The sequence below is a fragment of the Pseudonaja textilis genome, chromosome 1 (genome assembly GCF_049901715.1).
Source record: "Pseudonaja textilis isolate UNSWEBS1 chromosome 1, rPseTex1.2, whole genome shotgun sequence".
Classification (NCBI taxonomy): domain Eukaryota; kingdom Metazoa; phylum Chordata; class Lepidosauria; order Squamata; family Elapidae; genus Pseudonaja; species Pseudonaja textilis.
This window is the reverse complement of record NC_141990.1, coordinates 216,753,596-216,764,634: the sequence shown is the minus strand read 5'-3', so window position 1 is coordinate 216,764,634 and position 11,039 is coordinate 216,753,596. Positions and strand designations below refer to the sequence as shown.

The 11,039-nt window shown below is 38.8% G+C and overlaps 1 long non-coding RNA gene across 1 annotated transcript; it reads left to right on the top strand.

The window, feature by feature from the left end:
* Positions 1–1,150: 1,150 nt before the first annotated feature.
* On the top strand, positions 1,151–9,965 carry LOC148128021 (uncharacterized). Its single transcript, XR_015741307.1, has 4 exons — positions 1,151–1,365; positions 8,066–8,150; positions 8,290–8,381; positions 9,860–9,965. It is a non-coding gene; the product is annotated as an uncharacterized LOC148128021 (long non-coding RNA).
* The last annotated feature ends 1,074 nt before the right edge of the window (positions 9,966–11,039 follow it).

Sequence of the window (11,039 nt, the reverse complement as noted above, 5' to 3'; positions counted from 1 at the left end):
TGAAAACTGGCATGCTTGATCTATTCATAAAATACTGCATATCTCCATCCATCCATCATCCATCCATCACCTGCATATCACCCCGTTTTGTTGGATGGGGGAAAAGTTAATACATATTTTTACCAGTGCTGAACTATAGGAAATCAGAACTTTTTCTAAATCTTATTTTAGATCTCAGCCTTGAGTCATAGTAGGATTACCTTTGGAGTTACCTGGACTAGGATGAGAATTTTCTAGGCCTTTGGATTGAGGCCCTCAACTGGATTTTTCCCAATAATTTAGTCCTACAAATACATATTTCAGAGAAAGCTCCAGAGAATTTAAAAAAACCCTAAACCCAAGTAAAATAAATATAGAAATTCAGTCTAAATCTGAATTATAGAGATTTTTGTTTTATTAAGACTAAAACAGTTGTTGTTCATTCATATACAGGAAGTTGGTTATAAGAAAAAAAATGTTTTCAAGTGTACAAATCCATCATATAATTTCTTAATGTCTTGGCAAGTAAAATAAGATTTGGAGACTAATCCTTAAAATAAATTGTGTCTTATTCACTTTTTACTTGGTACCCTCCCCCAAAAGAAGGAGGCTACCCAGCTAAACAAAAGACCTGAAATATCAGCTGTGGTATTAATTTACATCTGCAGCGTGTTAGTTGATAGCCAGACACCTGCAATCAGAAGTCCAAATATGGCATTGCCATACTATATCATCAGGTAGATTAGATACTGGAGTCAATGTATGAAGCAACAAGACACAGGCTATTGTACAGATGATCAGCAAAGTTACAGTGTAAGAATCTCCTAATCTCACTGCAGGCATTTTAATTCTGTTCAAGTATAGAACTGCTTTTGAACCAAAATAATTGGTTATACCTCTTCTTTCCTACTGGACCTACCAATATATGAGAACCCAATCCTATGGCATATGTTGTGGCTCCGATTGCCGAGCCTGTGCTGTTAGAGGAAGAGGACTTGGAAGATGAGGAGGAGGAACTGGGAATGCCTTCCTCCCCAGGACCTTCCTCTCTGGCAAGGCCTTCCTCCCTGATGATGCCTCAGGTTTCAGCAGACAACTGAGAGGAACAGCCTGAGATTAATCAGGAGGAAGGCATATCGGAGCAATCCCTGACAGGGAGTCAAGAGGAAGAATGTTGGCTTGATCCTAGGCAGCGTCATAGGGAGAAACGTGAGCAGCAACGTAGGAGGCATGGGAGGGTCAGAGAGTGAGCTGAGTCATTGAGCCACACTCCACAGGGGATAAAAGTGGGTGTGTTGTCGGCTGGAACTTTGTACAGGACAAAGTTTAATCTTACTTCAGGTTTTTCGTTGTGAATGATTCTTGTGGTCTGCCTTGTAATTCTCTGTAAGTAGCTTTTTACTTGTTATCAATTCAGACTTGTAAGGCAGAGCGTGTTGGAATGCCAAGGACATTATCAGTTCCAAAGACTTAACTCTGTGAAGTCTGAGTCAGCTTGCCTGCCTGTGTTTGTGTGAGTTTGTACTCTTTCATCTTTTGAGAAAGAAGAAATGTGAGACAGAATAGGCATAGTACAAGATTGAAGGATTTGGGGGAGATCCCCGATTTCCAGCAAACCAGCACTAAAAGTCAATTAACTTGAAATTGCACTATATTTTACCCATCAACAATGGATTAAAAGAGATGGCAAGCAGGCTGCTTCAGCAAAAGAAAGATTCAGAGTATTTATTTCATAACAGAAAAGTTTTTGTTCTTTATCACAGACAATACTTACATGGGAAAAAAATAATTGCACTTAGACCAGGATTTCACCACTTGCTCTCAAAAAAATAAGCAAATGTGTCTTGAAGAGTACCTTCTCAAAGGATATTGAACCCAATTCTTCTGGGACTTGAAATACAGGCATAGATAATTACTTGAAACTTGTAGCAGAAATATGGCTGTTTTCTGTGTAATTGTGGTCTATTTTTTTTTTCAGGAGATCAGCTCTTCATTTTCTGTCATTTTCTAAAAATGAAAATTAGGAAAGCTAAGGGGAAATATCATACAATATTAGGCTTGTTCAATGGCTTGTATTGGGGGTGAAATGAACAACTGGGGACAATATTTAACAGGAAGTCTGTGGACCAGGAAGCTATTAAATTTGTGGACTTACACTTGTTAGAAGGAGATCTGGTTCTTTTTGAGCTAGGATAAGAAAAAGAATGTAGAAAGCAGGGAGTTACTTGAAGCAAAGATATAATTTAGTTCCAGAATACAGACAAGTCTATGGCAATTTGCCATGGCTACCTCTCCATGGACCATTTACCACAGCTAACTGACTGCAGGACAACTCGCCATGGCCAATTCACTGTGGAACAACTTATGCAGAACCAGAGTTACATCAATATCAAAGAAATCTTGAAACAGAATCATTAAGGAAAGGATGCAAAAGAAGGGACAAAATGAAATGTGAATGACAACAATTAAAATAATGTACAATTACATAAAATACTTAAATTGTTGAATTGTCCCATGGTGAGTTGTCCTGTGGTAACTTGGCCATTGTGGGTTGTACCGCAGCAAGTTGGCTGTGGTGAATTGTCCTATTCTGATACAGACAGAGGTACCAAGTGAGCAATCAGAGACGGACACTCTCAGCCGTCCCTTGCAAACTCTTTATATAGGAAAATCTTGCCTTTGTTCTCTGAAAAGCTCAGTCCTTCAGAATTCTTAGAAAGTATAAATGAACAGTTTCCCTGCCCAATTAGCATTATGGGTTGAAATGGCAGTGTCGAGGAGAAGAGGATCCTTTGTTTATTAATGGGTGAAATCTCTGGCACCCTGAAATGAATGTTTACCTGAATGGGCTGCCGCCTTTGATCAGTTCCAACCTCTTTGTCAAGTTTATTGCCTTTCTTTCAAATGTAATTCCTAACCTTTTGCCCTGGAAATGGCTAGGAGGTTTGAATGAGAGAAACAGAGGGAAGATTGAATGGCAGGGAGAGTTTGATTTCCTTCCAACACATCTTAAGCAAAATGTCTGAAGGTTTTTTTTAAAAAAAAAGAGCATTAAGAAAATACATCATAAAAATGGAAGACATTGCAACAAAAGAAAGCTAAAATAAAATAATCTGGATCTTTTAAAAAAAAATCAAGTCAGGAAATGTTACCAACAGGATTCAAATATAGAAAAAAAGAGTCCTGTGTGAAAACACAATCCTTATATGACACTGTTGCCAGAGGGTCATTGACAAGCCTTTATTCTGGGAAACAGGCATTTCCAGCAAAAAGAGACCAACAATAGACAAGACTTCAAAGTAACCCAGCCAATACACAAAGAATTACACCAGAAAAGGTAAAAATAGATCAGCACTCAATTGCGGCTCACCAGAAGGAGGAACTATTACAAAGAGAAAAACAGAATCACACCTAAACAACACAACCAGCAGAAAGACTTCCAAAATACTTTGCAAAGAACGTAGATGCATTTCTGAATTGTGCTACTCTTTCCTCTTTATGCTAGTAGTCCATTCAAAGCTATTTTATCTGCTTTGTAGATACAGAAACCTTAATTGATCATCGACAAAATTAAACAACTGTGTGATTGCTGTTAAACAGATGTTAGGATTTAATTTCCATTTTGTTTGTAATAAAGACTGACAAACCAACCTTTACTTCCAACAGGGGTGGGATTCTACCAGTTCGCACCTATTCGTTAGAACCGGTTGTTAACATTCTAAGCAGTTCGGAGAACCAGTTGTTAGAAGAAATTACTGGCCTAATCTTGTAAGGAAGGCGGGAAGGAAACATTCTGGTGTTGCTTACAGAAACTGCCTCTTTGTTAACCCTTATTACATTCTTGGCAGGACTAGATTTCCTGCTCAGGAACTTCTCTGGAGTTTTTCCCTGCTCCTTTGCTGGTACTTTGCTTGTGTGGAGTGACCATTCAAAGTTACAATGGCACTGAAAAAAGTGACTTATGACCATTTTTCATACTTATGACTGTTGCAGCATCCCCACAGTCATGAGAGGCCAGGCGAGGAGATGTGTGCCTTGATGTGAGTGATGTTGAGTTGGCCACGCCCAGCCAGCCCAGCCAGACCACCAAGCCATGCCCACCAACTAAGCCACGCCCACAGAACCAGTTGTTAAAAAATTTGAATCCTACCCCTGCTTCCAACCCAAATCAGGAAATAGTGTGTCTTTTACGGGGCTCAGCCACAAGTAAAACCAAACTTTGAGGCCATCGCATTTCCTAAAGCTGACTTCTCAATATTTAAATGTGAAAATGAGGATGACCCAAAGGTGAATAAGTCTGACTTGAGATTCCATCTCATCATATCATATATTGGATAAATCTGTTCCCCACCCACAGATTCTGAAGCAATCTGAGGTTCATGAAACTTCAGCTCCAGCCAGCTTCATCATAGCTAGTATTCTAGTCTTGTAGGCTACCTTTGTTTTTATTATTTTGTTAGCTATTCTATTTGAGGAGCACAGGAGAATACTGAGTATTCAGAAGTACAGAATAACAGAGATGGAAGGGACCTTGTAGGTCATATAGTCCAGCCCCCTGTTCAAGCAGGAGACCTCATAACATTTCTGACAGATGGATGTCCAATCTCTTATTGAAAACTTCCATTGATAAAGCACCCACAATGTCTGAAAGGAAGCTGTTACATTGGTTGATTGTTCTCATTGTCAGAAAAATTGTCCTTATTCTAGATTGAATCTCTCCTTGATCAGTTTCCATCCAATGATCCTTGTCTGGCCTTCCTCTATGGCAGCCTCTCAAATATTAGAACACTGATATGTCACCCCTGGTCCTTTTCTTCACTAGACTAGCTATGCTCAGTTCCTGCAACTATTCTTCATATGTTTTAGTCTCCAGTCCCCAAATCATGTTTGTTGCTCTTCTCTGCACTTTTTCCAGAGTCCCAACATATTTTTATAGCATGGTGACCAAAACTGGATGCAGTACTCTAGGTGTAGTCTTACTAAGTCTTTTTAAAGTGGTATTAATACCTCAAGGGATCTTGATTCAATCCCTCTGTTAATGTTGATGAATATTCGTTGAAGAAGTCTTGAGTCTCTGTTCCTGTTTTTTCTCTAATAAGTCCAAGACTCTTCCCTTACATTTTAGAGTACACCAGTGGTGGTATTCGACCGTTTCTGCCTGGTTCTAGCAAGCCAGTAGGAGTGATGAGGAGTGGATACCAAAACAGTTCTCTCCGCCACTCTGCTGTTGGGCCCACCTGCCCGCCCAGGCTCCCATACTCACTTTTATCTGCTGAATTTGAAGCACAGCTGCTTTGCACGGCACAGCACAAAGTGCACATTTGGCGTGCGTCTGCATGCAAACTGTGTGCATGCGTGCAAAGCGCATCCACCAAGCCACGCCCACTGAACCAGAGGCAACAATATTTGAATCCCACCACTCACCTAATCCCTTGCTACATATAGCTCTTCTATTTGAGCAAATATAGTTGTTTGAATAATATGTGTGCTGGTTGTGTGTGAGGGAGTGAAGTTGGGGTTGCAGTCTACACCCAAAGTCATTTGTTAAGACAAAAGTCTATAGCAATGAAATAAATAAATAAAAATAAATAAAAGCAGCTGCAGTCAGGCAGAAATGCTTCCCATACCCTCTTCCTTCATGCATTCATACATTAACTTACAACTGTACTTGAAAAGTATCCAAGCTGATGCTGCAGATATATGTGTAAATTGAGTCACACCCAGGCATTTTCATGGATATATGGACATAGAGCAACAGCCTCAGTCCATGCAGGCCTTTTATTTACAAAAGCAAAGATAGAATGGGAAAAGGGGTGTAGGATGAAATGTGATAAACAAATGACATGCAGATGGGGAAGCAGATGTGATGTCTAGAGACTGGCAGCTATTACAAGCAAGCAAGAAGACTAGTGTTCAACTACCAGGACCCCAAGCTAAAGTGAGCAGGATATCCTGGTGGGATATCCTCATGGGAACTTTGTCAGGAACTTGGTAGCCACTAGAAAAGGAACAGCCATACTGAGGAGGCACTTCATCCAATTTGTGCAATAACTTTTGGGAAAAGTCAAAGATTGTATACTACCTCATGGATTTTGAGACATGTTGAACTCTGTATTAAAAGACTGAGTATGAAAGACTGGGTATTAAAGGCATATTTATGTGGCAACATCACCTTGCAAAATCATGAAGGTTGGAGTTGACCCAAAGCTTCAATGGGTGGAATTGAACAGGAATAACCTGTGGGTTGGGGTTGATGTATGCTGCAATAAAGCTATACTGTGAGGTTTCCTGTCCTTGAACAGAAAAAAAAACCCTTCACTGGTTGCATGCCTAAAGAAATGGTACTCAGCTATGTTAATCTTGGGAGTTTTAAGTCAATATGAACTTAGCAGTTGTCTTGACTATACTTTGCCTTTTTATTTTTACCTCTGTTTGTATTTAAGCAATGCCAAGAGGTCAGTTCCACATGACCTCTTCTTGTACTATACTTTGCATATTTTGGTTGCAATAATTGGGAAACTGATGCTGACTCTGTCAGACACTAATGTAATCACTGGCTTCATTTGTTAAACTTTCCAAGGACCAGCTGTGAAGTGTTAATTGGGAAATCATTATCCCTGGACACCTGCAATGATAATTGCCAGGCACTGGCCCTTTCAGGTGTCCAGCAAAAATCAAAAGGCAGGTTTCTGCAACAAGAAATATTTGGTGGCAGTTCTGAGGAAATAAAACCTTAAATGCAAGTATTTAGAAATGTATTGTTTATCATGTAGAGCATGGGATCCTGGACAGCTAGCGATGTAGCCCCACAAGACCATAAACATTTAACATTTTTATAGCAATAATAATAATAGTATTTAAACTTATATACTGCTTCATAGTGCTTTACAGCCCGCTCTGAGAAGTGCCTCCCTTCTAAGTTTGCATGACCTGTGAGATCAAATTGCCTGAGAACATGTTACTTTCTCAAGATCAGTCAACTAACTTTGTGCCTGGATGGGATCCAGTAAAGCTGGATCTCCCCATTGTAAGCAACAATAGCACTTAGACTTATATACCACTTCACAGTACTTTTACAGCCCTTTCTAAGCGGTTCATAGAGTCAGTATATTGCCCCCAACAATCTGGGGCCTCATTTTACTGACTTCGGAAGGATGGAAGGTTGCGTCAACCTTGAGCTGGTCAGGATTGAAATCCTGGAGTGAGCAGTGAGTTAGCCTTTCAGAACTGCATTCTAACCATTGCACCACCATGGCTCAAGATGGTGTAATGCTGAGTCAACCTTAAGCAGGTGAGATCCAAACTGCTGACAGTCAGCAGAATTAGGCTGCAATACTGCATTCTAACCATTGCACCACCACGGCTCCTAAAATTATGTGATTTTAATATTTATATATGTTATTGAGTTTAGTGATATTTATACGTGTTAACTATATTGTATGTTTTAACTATATTGTGTTAACTATATTGTATGTTTTATATGTGGCCTAAGACCCTTTCTCTCACTGTGGACCAGGCAAACCAAAAGGTTGGACACCCATGATGTAGAGCTAGGAGAAAGGGATAGGAATTAGGGAACTGAGTCCCATACATACTTAAACACACCTACTCAAGCTACTCATTTGTGTGGCATGGTAAATGGTGCCACAAACTATCTGAGATTGTGGAATAACATTTGCTTAATGCTCTATACCATCCTTCATACTGTTGTTAACTGTGGTTGGTATATGTGAGTTCTATTTGTGTTATGTTTCTTTTTCACTAAACCTCTCCCTTTCGTGGTGAACCCATACTATCATTTTATCAGGCAACAGGATAGAGAAGGAGAAAATTTCATTACAACTACAGCAGCTTTGGAGATGAACTGTAGATGACTCTCATTTACCCTCCTACCCTGTTTTCAACTGAGATGAGTTTAGAAATGGGAGCATTTAGAGATTTCGCTTAAGAGTAATGGCATGCCAAATAATAGAAACAATCAGTTATTGCCAATCTCACTTATAGGAGATTGTATTTTCTATCAGCCCAAGCATTTGTCCTCAGCTCATTTGTTATTAGAGTGTTGTCTGATTTTCCATTTCAATAGCGGTGAAGAGAAGTTCATGAACGCTGGATGTTTAAGTCCCTGGAGGTCTACTTCTATCAAAGAAAAAATGTACAGTAGTTCTTGGGTAAGTTCCAGAGTCTTATAGTACCAGATGTCTGCTCAAACTAAAAGATTAACAGGGCAATCAGGCTCATGCACAAAAAACACCCCCCTATGTCTCTTACATATTCCTAACCAAAAAAACCTCCACATCCCTTCCATAGGTATCTGCGGACTACCAAGATTACATTGTGATACAAACCTCAACCTTATGACATCTGATGTAGGCACAACAGTTTTTGCATCCTGAGATCAGGTTGTTTGTTTTGATCCTTTTCGCCCTTCCCCATAAATAAGCTCCTGTGATCCTTTACTTAGAGATTTATTTCTCTCTTCAGGATTCCACTTGTATTTAGTGAACAAGAGCTAACATGAAATACAATAGGAACAGATAATGTAAACAAAAGTAACAAAACAATCATACAATTAATACCAGCTATTAATAAGAATAGTGATAAAAATGACAACCTTTCTGGAGAAGGGAATGATCATCATTCAGTCAGTATATTCATGGAAAAGCTATCTTGCATAATCTGTAAAAGTGAACCCTAGAAACTCTGTGACAAACTTGCAGGGAATCAGTGTTTTGTTTACCTCTGATTAATCCTTGTATTGAAAAAGGAAAGACTCACCACTGGAGCATGACCTAGAACAGGGGTTCCCAACCTGGGGTGCTCGCACCTCCTGGGGGAGTGAGACGATATTCCAGGGGGTGCAAGAAAAGTCCAGGTAAATAATAGGATATTGGCTATATGTTGGCATTTTTATTTATTATGCAATGGATTAACTTTGTTTTCATTTTAGAGTTAAATATCGTTATTTAGTGGCCGTCACATACATAGCTGAAAAGATTCAATCCTACCATATATTTAACGCGTTCAGTAGTTCCTAAAGTCTAAATTTCAGGGGGTGTGAGGTTCGAGTGAAATTTCTTTAGTGGTGCGGGGCGAAAAAAAGGTTGGGAACCACTGACCTAGAAGAACCAACCAAAGCCTATAACCATGTTCCTGACTGAGGAAAACTACTGAAAGCAGTTTTGGGCTCAGGGACTATAAACTGGTACATTAAATCACCATCCCTATATGTCACAGTGTTCTACTACTTTTCTTCAACTGTTTGCAAATGCAGTTCTGGTTGTGACTTCACAAAGATTTATCATATTAATTAACTATTAAGTCTGTTCCTGGCATGATATCAGATTACCAGAGACTATCAAGGGATCTTTATCTATCCCAAAGTCTCTGGGAATTGGGCAGTGCACAAATTAAATACATTTATTTGTAGTCATTCTTGGTTATGATGTCACATGCTTCAGTAGGCCCTCTAGATCATCTTTTTCTTTTCTTTTCTTTTGAAAAAAAAAATTCTATGTGGCTACTTGAAGTTGACAAAGTTGGTCTTTGTGACATTTCTGGCTAGCAACTCCTCTTTTATTGTAAACTTGTGTTCTCTTCTTCTCTGTAATTCTTTCTCAGTACATTACAGTCTCTGAGATAAGCCTAAATAGTTGCCTCTCTGTGAAGTCACAACCAGAACAGCCCTTTGCAAACAGTAGGAGAAAAGCAGTAGAACACAGTAACATGTAGGAATGTGATTTAATGCACCAGTTTAAATCAAAATCATATCAGTCTTTATTATGCTAATAGAGCAGCATAACTGATCATTCTTCTTCTTCATGCCTCCTTTATGTTCATTGTCCCATTGATCTGTTATGTTTTTTGTCTGGAGAAGCAGGACATGAAGAAAAATACCTATACTGCCTGCTTTCTGTTCTGAAGCAACACTGAACAGTTTATGGACGTTTGCACTCATTAACGTTGCCAAGGAAAAAACAGCAGCATGGACGTAAATGTAAGAGGTGAGTGAAGAAGAATGTAACATCAACAGCATTCTTTGGCTTGCAGGTTAAGCACTCTTTCAAAAGTGTTTATGGGGCCCTGCTGTTGAATGGCAGAGTTACGGTGTGTACTGCACTCCTGGTATAAAGGAACTGCGGTGCTCCAATACTCTAGATAAACATCCTTTTAGAAATTAATAGAAACTTTTGGGGAAAATAAAGGATAGGAATATGTGAGTACCTTGCATTCATTCTAAAATAAAGGATTTTATTGGACTTTATTCTTTTTATTTCTTCCCCCGAAACCCAACCCAACCCAAAGATAACATTAGCAGAACCCCAGTATTTTTTTTAAGGGTAGAAAAGCAGCATGGGTAGTAAAACAAGAGAAAGAAGCCATAGTGGAGGGAACATTTTCTTCTCTTTTTTTTGTCTCTAAATGTTTTCTAAGCCTTCACATCCATAATTGCGTAGCTAACACCATGTGCAACACACACACACACACACACACACACACACACACATATATACATACACACATACATACATACATACATATATATATATATACACACACAGTATATACACACACAGTATAGATAGATAGATAGATAGATAGATAGATAGATAGATAGATAGATAGATAGATAGATAGATAGATAGATAGATAGATAGATAAACTTTCTGAGTTACAGCTTTAGTTCCCAGCCTAGTTTATAGTTAAATCAAACTACTTTATTCTCAACCCGATGGGCTACAGTTCAGCTTGTGATGCTTGAGACTTGAAAGAACTACTAAAGCTTGTATTAGTTTTCATCAACAAAGCACATATAGAACATAAAGAAATTATAGTAGCTTCAATATTTTTATTTCTGTTTTATGGCCCCTGCTTTTCTTTCTCAAAGAGTAGAGTAAAAATTATGTGAAGTTTACCTGTAACATACTCTGATACATTGCCTAAAGTCTAGCAGAATTCATTAACTTCTGTGGCTTGAAGCAAAAAAGCAAATTCATAAAAACAAATTGTGAAGTAAACAAGGCCAGTTATATGAATATGGGCAAGATATTTGAAGAATA